Source organism: Pseudophryne corroboree, chromosome 3 (genome assembly GCF_028390025.1).
Source record: "Pseudophryne corroboree isolate aPseCor3 chromosome 3, aPseCor3.hap2, whole genome shotgun sequence".
Classification (NCBI taxonomy): Eukaryota; Metazoa; Chordata; class Amphibia; order Anura; family Myobatrachidae; genus Pseudophryne; species Pseudophryne corroboree.
Genome location: NC_086446.1, coordinates 800,746,748 through 800,763,109, shown reverse-complemented (window position 1 = coordinate 800,763,109; position 16,362 = coordinate 800,746,748). Strand labels below are relative to the sequence as shown.

Genomic DNA, 16,362 nt, shown 5'->3' with positions numbered 1-16,362 from the left:
TACCCCAATATCTGAGCTATGTATATGTATGGCATTATTCTCTCAGTTGGGGGGGGGCTGAGAGAACCGCCCCAAATACAGTGTAAAGTTGTCAATTGGCTCCTATGTCCCAGACACGAGTCAGTGAAAGAGAAGAGAGCGTGCCAATGGCTGGGACTTTCTCCAGAGGAAAGGAGGAAGCACTGATGAGCCAAGTTCAGCAAATCCTTTGGACGCTGCCCAAACCCAAATTCCATCCTGAACAAACTCGCTGTTTCATCCAGCCGGTTGTAGATGTGACTCTCCGAGCAGAGACGCCCTGGCAGGGCACACACGGGTATTCTATACACCCTCACACAGATAGCACACACTCCAGCAAGCAGCACGGGGAGAATCACTATCACCACCCGCAACAGTGCGTTCTGGGTGCAAGTGCGACACTTGCAGAGATTCAGCCCTTTCCTACCCCATCAGCTAGAATTCTATATGCCATAGGGACAATAAAAGCATTTGCGTCACACACAGTACAACGCAGCGGCTCAATGGTCCCATCTATACCCCACAGTAAACTGCAAGCCAGTGTCCCCTATGGATGAGAAAGAAAACGGGAAAATCTCCTGATCCGGGTGTGACTGCACGACGCGGCTGAACTGCAAGACATGGTGCGTTCATGCGCCAAAGCCGCAAGTGGGTGTGTCGCCAAAAAACAATGTCAGTGAACAGGACAAATCACCCAAGGGGTGTGCAACATAGAGAAATACACAAAATGGGGATATCTAATGCCAGTTATTTTATTTAAGCTTTTATTTGTCTCACATACATCATACATTGGTGAACAACACAATAAGGGTGAAGGAACAGACACAGCGGGTGGAGGAACAGACACAGCGGGTGGAGGAACAGACACAGCGGGTGGAGGAACAGACACAGCGGGTGGAGGAACAGACACAGCGGGTGGAGGAACAGACACAGCGGGTGGAGGAACAGACACAGCGGGTGAAGGAACAGACACAGCGGGTGGAGGAACAGACACAGCGGGTGGAGGAACAGACACAGCGGGTGGAGGAACAGACACAGCGGGTGAAGGAACAGACACAGCGGGTGAAGGAACAGACACAGCGGGTGGAGGAACAGACACAGCGGGTGGAGGAACAGACACAGCGGGTGGAGGAACAGACACAGCGGGTGAAGGAACAGACACAGCGGGTGGAGGAACAGACACAGCGGGTGGAGGAACAGACACAGCGGGTGGAGGAACAGACACAGCGGGTGGAGGAACAGACACAGCGGGTGGAGGAACAGACACAGCGGGTGGAGGAACAGACACAGCGGGTGGAGGAACAGACACAGCGGGTGAAGGAACAGACACAGCGGGTGGAGGAACAGACACAGCGGGTGAAGGAACAGACACAGCGGGTGGAGGAACAGACACAGCGAGCAGCGGCCTCTGCAGACAGAATTATTGGAGAATAAGACCACGGAGACGCTCAGAGTTAATAGGACAATCTAGGAGAGGATTTCATGGGTTGGAAGAGTTACCAGTGAAGGTAGTAATGCTCGGGGCAGGTACATAGAACACGTTGTTAGCCATAAAGAGGGAATGGCAGGCTCTCTGAGAAATAACCGCCGCCGGGAATCAGCGGGAAAATCTCATTACACACTCTGCGAGAACACGAGAATACTCAGATACGTGATCATCAGGGAACAGGATCCATTTATAACGGCTGCTTCCAAATGTGGCGGCAGATAGCACAAATGAGTGTGACCTATGATGGCCAATCAGATGCTGTCATTAGTCCAGTGTGCGCTGTACGGATTGCACGTGGGATGCGCAGCATTTCCGCTACGTATTCTGCGTTTAGGGCTCAGGAACCCTCCGCTTTTGGTAAAGGAAACGTTTTGTGCATCTTATCGTCCAGTGTCTCCAGCATGCAGACCCAAACCATATTGTTACATAGGGCCCGTGTTACATGTTTTATAACTAGCTCACGTTTAATAACATTTTATTACTCACAGAACACAAGTCATGTAAAACACAACACGTGCAATGTAAGTACAATGTCACATTGACGTTATTTGCTAGAGGTCCACCTATTGTGGAACTACAATACTAAGGAAGTCTGGGCTGTCTGTGCCTGGAGGGGAATGCAGAGACTTAGGGGCAGATTCAATTAGTGTTTTCCTTGTGGCTAAAGCTCTGGAGATATTAAATTATTAGACAATTTCCCTGTGCGGTAAACAGGCGGTGACGCGCCGTAACCCACACACCGGAATAAGTGGCCACAATCTATGGATTGCCTTGTGCGGTAAGACCCGGTGGGTGCACTTAATGTCTCAGAAGATGCAAGGGGGCGCTGGGGCTAACAGCACGGGGCATTAGCGCTAACTGAACGGCTCAGGTAAACCCCGCGGCTAATGGATCTGCCCCTTATATCTCTAGAACAGCAGGAATGCTGCATTTAATGGCTCAGGCAAGGCGAGTATTCTCAGGCTGAGAGGGATTGCTCAATACTGGACATATGGAAATGATCACTCACACTTCTCCAAAAAATAACAATTTAATTTGGTATCCGGACTCCAGATCGACAGCACAAAGGTCGACACACCTTAGGTCGCCGCCAATTGGTCGACACACTTTAGGTCGACATGGCCAAAAGGTCGACATGGACAAAAGGTCGACATGGAAAAAGGTCGACATGAGTTTTTCACGATATTTTTCTTTTTTTTGAACCTTTTCATACTTAACGATCCACGTGGACTACGATTGGAACGGTAAAGTGTGCCGAGCGAAGCGGTAGCGGAGCGAAGGCACCATGCCCGAAGCATGGCGAGCGAAGCGAGCCATGCGAGGGGACGCTGTGCACTAATTGGGGTTCCCGGTCACTCTAAGAAGAAAACGACACCAAAAAAACATAAAAAACTCATGTCGACCTTTTTCCCTGTCAACCTTGTTCCTGTCGACCTTTTGTCCATGTCGACCTAAGGTGTGTCGACCAATTGGCGCCGACCTAAGGTGTGTCGACCTTTGTGCTGTCGACCCTCAGTCCCAGACCCATTGTAATAATTATGAGCCCCTAACTGTTTACCAGAGAGACCGCTGCATCACTGCCTGTCAGAGAAACCACTGCATCACTGCCCGTCAGAGAGTCCGCTGCATCACTGCCCGTCAGAGAGGCCGCTGCATCACTGCCCGTCAGAGAGGCCGCTGCATCACTGCCCGTCAGAGAGGCCGCTGCATCACTGCCCGTCAGAGAGGCCGCTGCATCACTGCCCGTCAGAGAGGCCGCTGCATCACTACCCGTCAGAGAGGCCGCTGCATCACTACCCGTCAGAGAGGCCGCTGCATCACTACCCGTCAGAAAGGCCGCTGCATCACTACCTGTCAGAGAGGACTGCTGCATCACTGCCCGTCAGAGAGGCCGCTGCATCACTGCCCGTCAGAGAGGCCATTGCATCACTGCCCGTCAGAGAAACCGCTGCATCACTGCCCATCAGAGAGGCCGCTGCATCACTGCCTGTCAGAGAGGCCACTGCATCACTGCCTGTCAAAGAGGCCACTGCATCACTGCCTGTCAGAGAGGCCACTACATCACTGCCCGTCAGAGAGGCCGCTGCATCACTGCCTGTTAGAGAGGCCGCTGCATCACTGCCTGTTAGAGAGGCCGCTGCATCACTGCCTGTTAGAGAGGCCGCTGCATCACTGCCTGTCAGAGAAACCACTGCATCACTGCCTGTCAGCTGCACCACTGCTCATAAGAGAGATTACCGCACCAGGGCACATCCAAGTTCCAGCATCCACTGGTAGCCCTTAAAATAGGACATGACAGGGCTTGCTTGGACCTGTAGTGTGCTAGTAAAAACAGAATATTGGAGAATAGCCCTATTGCTATCAAAACAGGTCTAGTCGTCCCTAAGGGGAGGGGGGGCACTCATTAATTTTTGCAGGCCCCACTTCTCTGCGGATTGCAAATAGATAATGACAAGCCTGAGACGCAGAGTCTGCCCACGACTATAGTGCCCCCCGAGCACTGTCTGGAGAAGTCTAGTGCCGGTAGTGGACATTCCGTATGGAGACCCTATGTTACGTGTCCCCATGATTCCTCAACAACCAGGTCAGGCTTAAAGGTCTAGGACAGTAAACAGATTTAGTTTTTGTTTTTTATATTGCAATGTTACACGTTTCTTTATTTATTATTATAAATAACTCAGCATAGATCCTGGGGATCTGCACAGCGCTGGTAAATTGCTGCAGGATAGTGGCAGGACAGGGATTTAGAAATCAACAGGGATCAGCATCAAGTTCGGTTAGTAAATGCTATATTTTAGGCAATCACCCTGCAAGGGGTAACAAAGGGTCCTATTCAGGTTGTATTGCAAATCGCGATCCAACCGCAGTTTTTACGACGGCCCCCACTGCGCACGCACAGGTGTCGTCCTGCACATGCAGTTAATGCTGATGGTTAGCATTAACTACGAACGCCTCTGCCTGATTGACAGGGAGGGCCGTCCGCGGGGCGGGCAGCGGTCCGTTGCGGGGAACGGCGCAGGGTAAACAGAGGCAGCTTTAAACTAAAAAATGGTGGTGGATCTCCTGCCATCGTAGCCAGGCTGTGGAGATATCCACAATTTCAGAGTGATCGCAGTGGGTGGGCTGCATGCTGGGCGGCCTTGCACTGCCATAGGCGGCCCCTAGCATGCGATTCCAAGGATTGCAAATTCTCCTAAGAAGCAGAACTTGTAATCCTTCCTGAATAAGGTCCAATGTTTCACAGAGGCCTGCAGATCCGATGTGTAGTAACTTTCCCCCATAGAGTGAATGCAGCTGGTCACAGACTACTTGCACCGCAGTAGGATGAGCGCTGTGGATTAAAGGCGATTGTTTATGTAACATTTTGGGGTCACCCTCTCTCTTGCACCCCTATTTCCCATATGTAAGTCAAGTTTTGTCAGCTCATCACCCAGGTGCTAAGTAATTACTATGCTTGGGTGTGGTTCCGGCTCGTTACGCTAATGAGCCAGTACTTAAACCCAGTGAAGCAGAATAGTTGTATTTCGAATCTGTGTAATAAACTTGAGCCAAATAACGCAGAGCGACGCTCGCATTTGTTGGGAGTCAGTGTAGGGACTCACCAGAATGGGAAGCCCGTGACGTGGTTGGTGGACTTTGACAATTAATTGCAATATTTTGGAAACTAACATTCCCTGATTTTAATTGAAATGCAGTTTAGTGTTCATTCTAGCACCCTGTACCAGTGCTGAGATACAGACCAGACTGTGCTAGAAGCATCAAAGCAGAGAGCAACACCCCAGGCAGGAAAAAGGGACTGCACGAGTTTGCAAAGGTGCAGGGTGCTATAATAAACACTATGGGGTAAATGGAATAGGGTGCGACTTGCCTGAGGTGCGGAACTTGGGTGAGAATACAGGTATTTTTAAAGCCCAGGTTTACTTTTCTTGTAAATGATTGCTGCTTTAAAAATACGGGCATTCTCGCCCGAAGTCCCGCACCTCCCTCGCTCGCACTCTTTAACCTTTACCCCTATACTGTATATAAAATAATCGGTACCTGATGAAAATGACGTCATTGACGTTGAAATAACAGTTTGTCTGACCTCAGACCCCTCCGAGAGAGAGAGAAATTCAGGGGTGGAGGAAGAAGATAAGAGGGAGGGAAAGTGTTGGGATAGGAAAGAGAGAAAAGGGGAGGGAACTTGTTGGGATAGGTAAGAGAGAGAAAAGGGGAAGTGTTGGGATAGTGAGAACAGAAAAAAGGAGATGGGAAGTGTTGGGATAGTGAAGAGAGGAAAAAGGGAGGGGAAGTGTAGGGATAGTGAAGAGAGAGAATTTGTGAGGGACTAGGTAAAAGAGAGAAAGGGTGAGGGGAAGTGTTGGGATAGTGAGGAGAGAGAAAAGGGGAGGAAAAGTGTTGGGATAGAGAGTATAGGAGAGAGAGGAAGTGTTGGGATAGTGAAGAGAGAGGAAGTGTTGGGATAGAGAGAAAAGAGGAGGTAAAGTGTTGGGATAGGGAAGAGAGAAAAGGGGAGGAAAAGTGTTGGGATAGAGAGAAAAGGAGAGAGAGGAAGTGTTGGGATAGTGAAGAGAGAGGAAGTGTTGGGATAGTGAAGAGAGAGGAAGTGTTGGGATAGTGACGAGAGAGGAAGTGTTGGGATAGTGAAGAGAGAGGAAGTGTTGGGATAGTGAAGAGAGAGGAAGTGTTGGGATAGTGAAGAGAGAGGAAGTGTTGGGTAGTGAATAGAGAAGAAGTGTTGGGATAGTAAAGAGAGAGGAAGTGTTGGGATAGGAGAAGAAGAGAAATAGGCGGGAGAAATTCTTCTGCATGAAGACATTGCACACACACAGCAATCAGTACTTATATTATTATTATTATTATTATTATTATTATTATCATCAGTTATTTATATAGCGCACACATATTCTGCAGCGCTGTACAGAGAAAATTTGCCCATTCACATCAGTCCCTGCCCCAGTGGGGCTTAGAATCTATGAGGGTCATTCTGAGTTGATCGCAGCAGCTAGTTTGTTAGCAATTGGGCAAAACCATGTGCACTGCAGGGGGGGCAGATATAACATTTGCAGAGAGAGTTAGATTTGGGTGGGTTATTTAGTTTCTGTGCAGGGTAAATACTGGCTGCTTTATTTTTACACTGCAATTTAGATTTCAGTTTGAACACACCCCACCCAAATCTAACTCTCTCTGCACATGTCATATCTGCCCCCCCCCCCCCCCCTGCAGTGCACATGGTTTTGCCCAACGGCTAACAAATTTGCTGCTGCGATCAACTCAGAATAACCGTAGGCCCTATGGCCCTCATTACGAGTTGTTCGCTCTGTAATTTTCTTCGCATCGGTGCGATTTTCCGCTAATTGCGCATGCGCAATGTTCGCACTGCGACTGCGCCAAGTAAATTTGCTAAGAAGTTTGGTATTTTACTCAAGGCATTACGAGGTTTTTTCTTCGTTCTGGTGATCGTAATGTGATTGACAGGAAGTGGGTGTTTCTTGGCGGAAACTGGCCGTTTTATGGGAGTGTGTGAAAAAACGTTGCCGTTTCTGGGAAAAACGCGGGAGTGGCTGGAGAAACGGGGGAGTGCCTGGGCGAACGCTGGGTGTTTGTGACGTCAAACCAGGAACGAAACTGACTGAACTGATCGCAGTGGCAGAGTAAGTGTCGAGCTACTCAGAAACTGCCTAGAAATTTCTAATCGCAATTTTGAGAATCTTTCCTTCGCAATTTTGCTAAGCTAAGATACACTCCCAGAGGGCGGCGGCTTAGTGTGTGCAATGCTGCTAAAAGCAGCTAGCGAGCGAACAACTCGGAATGAGGGCCTATATTCCCTATCACATGTACACACAGACACATTACCACTAGGGGTAATTTTGTTGGGATCCAATTAACCCTACCAGTATATTTTTGGATTGTGGGAGGAAACCGGAGTACCCGGAGGAAACCCACGCAAGTACGGGGAGAATATACAAACTCCACACAGTTAGGGTGATGGTGGGAACAGAACCCATGACCTCAATGCTCCGCAGTCTCCTGTTGTCCATGTCGACCATCCATACCAGAACAATGCTAACCATTACACCGTCTGTACTGCCATGCGATTCTGCAGCAGAATTCTGGGCCTTGTGCATCTCTGTGTAGCCCAGCCTGTAAAAGTCACCATTGTCGCCAGTTACAGCGACCGTATGCTGGAATGCCATACATACTGCATATGCACCACTACAAATGGTGAACACGCCCAGGTGACAGGTCTCTGCTGTGCAAGGCGCAGGTACAAAGATGCGCAGTATACATAGCAAGGCGCCGCGCCCTGCCCGATTTTTAAAAGGCAAAACCCGCCCTACCCCTTTTGCGGCGCCCTGCTAGAACAGCCGCCCGCATCCTGCCCTCCCAGCGTGTAAAGATGCCGTGCGCATGCGCACGGCATCCATTCACGCTATGGGAGAGAGCTGGGGGAAGCCCAGCACCGACGGAGGTGCTGGGCACGCCCCCGACAGTGACGTCGACGGCCACAGACGCCCCCTATAGCAGCGTCTGTGGGCCGCACCGCCCACTAAAATGACGTTGTGTGGTCACGCCCCTTAATTTACATGGCCACGCCCCCGTTCCGGGCGCGCGGGCAACAATGTGCCCCCGGACTCCGGCGCCCTGCCCCTTATAGATTCTAGAAGGAACACTATATGAATACACAGCACGCAAACCAATCGCTCAATCCATCCACATTACGAGCCCATGAAGATTTGAATCAGATCAGTAAGGCGGGGTTTCCATCCTCAAGGACCCCTAACAGTCCAGGTTTTACAGATATCCCTGCTTGTGCACAGATAGTACAGTCAAACTGACTAAGGCACTAATTAAGTCACCTGTGCTTAAGCATGGATATCCATAACACCTGGACTGTTCGGGTGCTTTGTGGACAGGGATTAGGAAACTCTGCTATAATGTGGGACATTACTGTACGTTACATTATATGTCACCTGATAGCTGGAGATCAGGGGTCAATTGTTTGCTTTGCCGTTTCCTAACTTTAGGATTCCTTTATCCGGCCCTGATACAAACAAGAACACGTATACACACACAGTACGTAGCCCTGCCATAATATCCCATTAATCGATTAAAGGCCAGTGCTCACCGGCAGATGTGGGGAGAGATGTGTGCTGGGTGTGCGGGGGGAGACGGGGGGGCGCTCATTTCACCCAGCGGGTGAAATGAGCGACCTGCTAGATTGGCCTGCATGCAGGCCAATCTAGCACCAGCGATAGCGATTCGCGGGGCTGCGCATCGCTATCGCTGTGGGGGCTACACACGGAGTGATCGCTGCTTAAAATCTAAGCAATCTAGTCAGATTGCTTAGATTTTAAGCAGCGATCGCTCCGTGAGTACCCCCCTTTACACAGGTTCTGTGGCTGACTACAGCCAGGTGAAATGCAGGCTTGAATTTAGCCAGCCCCTGAACCTGTGTAATACATAGGTGTCCCGCATTAATGGGATATTATAAGGTAAGCCTATACATACACAGCTAACATTAATAACGGCAAAATTAGGACAAAATAAACCTCGCCTAATCCACCCAGACACACCCACTTCTGGTGAAGCTCCACCCATGTCAGTGCAGGCTCCACCTCCTCCTTACAGCTGCACAGAAAGTCTTGCACAGAGAGACATGCCTTACAGGTACTGCGAGGAGCACTGCTACACAATGTAATAAGGTGGATGGAGTGGATACATTGTACATGACACATCTCTACCTGTACAACAGTCCGGGGGCTGTACGAGGAATACATCGGCGGTATGTGGGGTGTTCATACCGGTTTCTGCAGAAGATTCCGGGCAGGATGTGATGTCCGTAGCTCTATATGATGAATGTATACACAGTATAGGACACCAGCGCTGTGGCTGACAGAAAGCAGACTCTCAGTATAATATGGCAGGAGTCTGAGGCGATTCTATATCAGGGACCAGATCCAGGAATGAGATTGGGAATAACAAGTCACATTTAGCCAGCAGTGATACAAAGTAGGTTTCTGCGGAAACACAGAGATAATTGTTCCGCTGCTTAATATACTCTTCTATCTGTTTATCAATACAGACGTAGCATTTTCTCTGCATATAATCTATAAAGGCAACGCTGGAGTGACATAATGTACTGCGCGGGACGCGTCGCCCTGCTAATCCCAGAGACCGCACCACAAACTATTATCTACATACACATTGCAACACTAAAACACGTTATATATATTCACACACACACATCTGCTAATACTGTACAGCAGTACAGCTCTGACCCCATGAGGCATGGACTCCACAAGATCTCAGGAGGTGCCCTGTGGAGTGTGGCACCAAGACGTAAGCAGCAGACGCTGTAAATCCTGCGAGGTGTGAGGTGCGGCCTCCATGGCTCGGACGTGTGTTTCCAGCACATCCCACACATGCCGATCAGACTGAGATCTGGGGAGAGCAGAGCGACGGGCGGCCTCGTGATCGCCTCCCATTCAGAGGCCAAGTCACCACCTTCACCTCTTCGTCATGTTCCCTGAACCGTTCCTGAGCGATGTCTGCAGTGTGGTCGGGGGGGGCATTATCCTGCTGAGGCCACTGTCATCAGAGAATACCGCTGCCACGAAGATCCAGCAAATATACCGGCTGTCGGGATCCCGGCGTTAAGGATACTGAAGCCGGAATCCCGACAGCCGGTGAAATGCCGCCGATCGCAATCTCAACCACAGCAGTGTATTCCAACTCAGGTGGTGGGTCCACGCCACAATCCAAGTGGGAATATAAACGTGGCAAGCGATTCATCAGACCAGGCTACCATCTTCCATTATTCCATGGTCCAGTTCAGATGAATCCCGGCTGCGGGCAGCAAGTCTGCTCGCCACGCTTCAGGCCCGGTCTTGGTTGGTGGCATGGACCCACCAACCGAGTGGCATTACCCCGAGCTTGTTTCCTCGACGCCAGGATCCCGACAGCCGGTATATTTACTGCATCCTCTCTTCAGACATCAATCTATCCACCTTCTCCTTCACTAGACGTGTGAGGATCAGAGACACCTACACCCAGGGCAGCGGAGATTATACCCCTATCCTCCTGCCCGTCGTGTTCTGGAAATACCCCCCATTACTCACATACACTGACTTCTAACACAATCTCACATATCCTGGCACATGCTCGGGAATGAGAAAGTCATCAGCCTGGTCTTTGTGCCAGTCCAGCGGTCAGTAACAGAGAATGATAGGAAAGCTGGGTACATGGTGTGTGACCCAGCCGATGGCGCAATGGATGTAACGTACACGATCCGGAAGAATATGCGATGAACGACCGCCGTGCACGCCCAATCACACGTACGCACTCCACGATGCACACAATATATCGTTCTGATCATAGGATATATCTTCTAGTGTGTACCCGGCTTAATAATACTGCAGTGGAGAACACACAATATTGCTGGTATTTAAATAATTAAAACAAAATAATAATTCTATAGAGGAAGATAAATTGTTCCGCTTAGTAAACCACCAGGACCTCTGGTCTCCATAAGCTCCTGTCCCCAGCAAATCATGGGTTAACGACGCATAACCGTGCCATGCATCCGACTTTGGTTACTATGGAACCGTCCAATTAAACGTACACCTTCTCTCCAAGTCCGATCAATCATGACTGATGTTTCTTCGGTTACTCTGATGGTGATGGGTGACCAGCAAGAAGCTACAGTATATCTCAGGCTGCCTCCCATATGCCACCAAGTGCCGCTGACAAGCCCACAATGCAGAATCACAGGACAGACCCGCATGTTCCCTCCTGACCCCTATTACATGAATTATAGAATCCAGTAACCATAGAGATAAATGTATATTCTCAGCCCCTAACAACGGGGTAACCACAGCTAACGGCAGCCCTATAGACACAGAACCAGAGGAGATGGGTGGTCACACAGAAAATGTATACACGCATAATTCCATATACCTGCTCCACACCTCCACAGGACACACACTACAGTGTCTCACAAGCTACCTCTCTGACAACTCCATCCTCCATCCACTACAATCTGGCTTTCGCCCACTCCACTCCACTGAGACTGCCCTGGTGAAAGTCACCAATGACCTGCTTTCGGTCAAATCCAGGGGCCACTTCTCTCTGCTCATCCTTCTGGACCTCTCTGCTGCCTTTGACACTGTGGATCACCCTCTCCTCCTCCGCACACTCCAAAACATTGGCCACTCTAGCACCGTCATTGACTGGTTTACCTCTTACCTCACTAACGGCTCCTTCTTTCTGTCTGCCTCCGGAACCACCTCACACCCTTCCATCCTTCCTGTTGGTGTCCCTCAGGGTTCTGTCCTCGGCCCCCTTCTGTTCTCCCTGTACACCTCTTCCCTGGGTGCGCTCATTAACTCCTTTGGCCTTCAATACCACCTCTATGCTGATGACACACAACTCTACCTCTCCTCTCCTGATCTGTCCCTCTCTGTCCTCTCCCAGGTTTCCAGCTGTCTCTCCGCAATATCCTTCTGGATGTCTGAGCGCTCTCTGAAGCTCAACATGGATAAAACTGAAATCATTATCTTTCCCCCAGCCAGAGGAACACCCCCGACCAATATCTCTATCACTGCTGACAACACCATCATCTCCCCTGTTCCCCAACTCTGCTGCCTGGGCGTCACTCTAGACTCCTCCCTCTCCCTTGCACCCAACATCCAAGCTCTGGCGCAATCCTGTCAGTTCCAGTTACGCAACATTGTTTGCATCAGGCCATTTCTCTCCCAGAGTGCAACTAAACTTATCATCCACTCACTGGTCATCTCACGACTTGACTACTGCAATGTTCTCCTCACTGGCCTCACTTGCTCCCATCCCGCTCCCCTCCAATCTGTCCTCAACTCCGCAGCTAGGCTCATCTTCCTCTCCTGCCGCTCTACTTCTACTACTCCCCTTCTACAAAATCTACACTGGCTCCCATTCCCCTACAGAATCCTCTTCACACTCCTCACCCTCACATACAAGGCCATCTCTAATTCCATTGCTCAGTACATCTCCAACCTCCTCTCCCTTCATACTCCCTCCCGCCAATGACCGTCGCCTCTCCTCTACCCTGTTCACTGCTTCCCATGCTCGAGTTCAAGACTATGCCTGTGCTGCACCCCTACATTGGAACGCACTCCCCCGCTCCATTAGACTCTCCCCGACCTTGCACTGAAAACCCACCTATTCACCAAAGCATACCCTTCCGATGCATAAACTAGTCCTGAGGCCGCTCCTCCATCCCCTGCCTCAAGCCTTGAACATCTCTGCTTTGCTTACATACTGCTATCAGGCTACCTTCCGCTTGCTTGCACCTCATGTCATCTGTGTGTCGCCTCTCCCCACTAGATTGTTAGCTCTTCAGAGCAGGGCCCTCTTTCCTCTTGTTGTCAAAGCCCTCTTCTCCTCACATATCACTCACAGCTCTCCCCTACTCAGCGACCATCTTTACCGCGTTTTCTCCTGCTAATAAAGGCTCATCTCTATCTATGGCCGCCAGCCCCAAGTAGTACGATGATTACTCCCTCACTACTTATATCGTAGCTGTATTGTGTATGAGAATTGTGGTGCTCTTTGTTACCTGTACTCTATTTCTGTTACTTATTTACTGTAATGCTGAGTTTTGTCTCCCTGTATTGTCCTCTGTACGGCGCTGCCAAACACTCTCAGTATGTGGCTTTCAGCTGCCTCCATTCCCATTCTCATATCATGTCACTGCCCCTGTCACATGCAGCCCTGTCCTCACTGACACATCACTCATCTCCTGATATACTCTGTGCTGCTGGGGACCCTGCTCCTTCCACTATATAACTCTCAGTCTGTGGCTTCCTGCTGCCTCCATTCCCCTCCTCACATCATGTCACTGCCCCTATCACATGCAGCCCTGTCCTCACTAACATATCACTCATCTCCTGATGTACTCTGTGCTGCTGGGGACCCTGCTCCTTCCATATATAACTCTCAGTCTGTGGCTTCTTGCTGCCTCCATTCCCCTCCTCACATCATGTCACTGCCCCTGTCACATGCAGCCCTGTCCTCACTGACACATCACTCATCTCCTGATATACTCTGTGCTGCTGGGTACCCTGCTCCTTCCACTATATAACTCTCAGTCTGTGGCTTCCTGCTGCCTCCATTCCCCTCCTCACATCATGTCACTGCCCCTATCACATGCAGCCCTGTCCTCACTGACACATCACTCATCTCCTGATATACTCTGTGCTGCTGGGTACCCTGCTCCTCCCACTATATAACTCTCAGTCTGTGTCTTCCTGCTGCCTCCATTCCTCTCCTCACATCATGTCACTGCTCCTGTCACATGCAGCCCTGTCCTCACTGACACATCACTCCTCCTGATATACTCTGTGCTGCTGGGGACCCTGCTCCTCCCACTATATAACTCTCAGTCTGTGGCTTCCTGCTGCCTCCATTCCCCTCCTCACATCATGTCACTGCCCCTGTCACATGCAGCCCTGTCCTCACTGACACATCACTCATCTCCTGATATACTCTGTGCTGCTGGGGACCCTGCTCCTCCCACTATATAACTCTCAGCCTGTGGCTTCCTGCTGCCTCCATTCCCCTCCTCACATCATGTCACTGCCCCTGTCCTCAGTGACACATCACTCCTCTCCTGATATACTCTGTGCTGCTGGGGACACTGCTCCTCCCACTATATAACTCTCAGTCTGTAGCTTCCTGCTGCCTCCATTCTCCTCCTCACATCATGTCACTGCCCCTGTCACATGCAGCCCTGTCCTCACTGACACATCACTCATCTCCTGATATACTCTGTGCTGCTGGGGACCCTGCTCCTCCCACTATATAACTCTCAGTCTGTGGCTTCCTGCTGCCTCCATTCTCCTCCTCACATCATGTCACTGCCCCTGTCACATGCAGCCCTGTCCTCACTGACACATCACTCATCTCCTGATGTACTCTGTGCTGCTGGGGACCCTGCTCCTCCCACTATATAACTCTCAGTCTGTAGCTTCCTGCTGCCTCCATTCCCCTCCTCACATCATGTCACTGCCGTGTCACATGCAACCCTGTCCTCACCGACACATCACTCATCTCCTGATATACTCTGTGCTGCTGGGGACCCTGCTCCTCCCACTATATAACTCTCAGTCAGTGGCTTCCTGCTGCCTCCATTCCCCTCCTCACATCATGTCACTGCCCCTGTCACATGCAGCCCTGTCCTCACTGACACATCACTCATCTCCTGATATACTCTGTGCTGCAGGGGACACTGCTCCTCCCACTATATAACTCTCAGTCAGTGGCTTCCTGCTGCCTCCATTCCCCTCCTCACATCATGTACCTGCCCCTGTCACATGCAGCCCTGTCCTCACTGACACATCACTCATCTCCTGATATACTCTGTGCTGCTGGGAACCCTGCTCCTCCCACTATATAGCTCTGAATTCTGGATTAAGGTGGGATGCTGTGAGTGATGTATTCGCACAGGCTGTTACATTTACCCCTCAGTGTGGTGTTTCCATCTGAACCCCTGAGCAGAGTACACACAGACGATACTTGCCATAAAATCTAAAAAAAAAAATATTTCCATTACGATCTCAGCACTGAACAATACAAATACTGGTGACAGAGCTCACAGAAAAGATCAGGTGCACTGCCAGGGATGAGAGAAAATACCTCCAACATTACAGATATCGCCAATTTTGAGTTGCCCATTATTTCAGGCCCTAACGACAGTTGATCTCTTGCAGGACGGAGAGGGATTATGGGGAAGAGAAGGCACTTAATGGCACCTCCACCCTGATAAGCATACAGCACCGTAGGAAGTGCGGTACGTACAAAACACTGGACAAAAATCACTCCACGAAGAGATTCGTAAAGGAATTTTGTAATCAACTTTCTAATAAAACCGCTAGAATGCCAGCTGAGTGTGTCCCCTTTCACTCATTCCCTGGTATCGCTGGCGAGGCAGGAAAAGGAGTTAGTAAATAACAGGAACCCCTGTATGAGAGAACAGGAACCCCTGTATGAGAGAACAGGAACCCCTGTATGAGAGAACAGGAACCCCTGTATGAGAGTACAGGAACCCCTGTATGAGAGAACAGGAACCCCTGTATGAGAGTACAGGAACCCCTGTATGAGAGAACAGAAACCCCTGTATGAGAGAACAGGAACCCCTGTATGAGAGTACAGGAACCCCTGTATGAGAGAACAGAAACCCCTGTATGAGAGAACAGGAACCCCTGTATGAGAGAACAGGAACCCCTGTATGAGAGAACAGGAACCCCTGAGAGAACAGGAACCCCTGTATGAGAGAACAGAAACCCCTGTATGAGAGAACAGGAACCCCTGTATGAGAGAACAGGAACCCCTGTATGAGAGAACAGGAACCCCTGTATGAGAGAACAGGAACCCCTGTATGAGAGAACAGGAACCCCTGTATGAGAGAACAGGAACCCCTGTATGAGAGAACAGGAACCCCTGTATGAGAGAACAGGAACCCCTGTATGAGAGAACAGGAACCCCTGTATGAGAGAACAGGAACCCCTGTATGAGAGAACAGGAACCCCTGTATGAGAGTACAGGAACCCCTGTATGAGAGAACAGAAACCCCTGTATGAGAGAACAGGAACCCCTGTATGAGAGTACAGGAACCCCTGTATGAGAGAACAGAAACCCCTGTATGAGAGAACAGGAACCCCTGTATGAGAGAACAGGAACCCCTGTATGAGAGAACAGGAACCCCTGAGAGAACAGGAACCCCTGTATGAGAGAACAGAAACCCCTGTATGAGAGAACAGAAACCCCTGTATGAGAGAACAGAAACCCCTGTATGAGAGAACAGGAACCCCTGTATG

General features: G+C 50.2%; 1 protein-coding gene across 1 annotated transcript in view; it reads right to left on the bottom strand.

Annotated features, from left to right (window-relative positions):
* The window catches only part of ATRNL1 (attractin like 1), a 1,127,078-nt gene that overhangs the window by 1,082,777 nt on the left and 27,939 nt on the right, over positions 1-16,362 (bottom strand). The window lies entirely within an intron of this gene.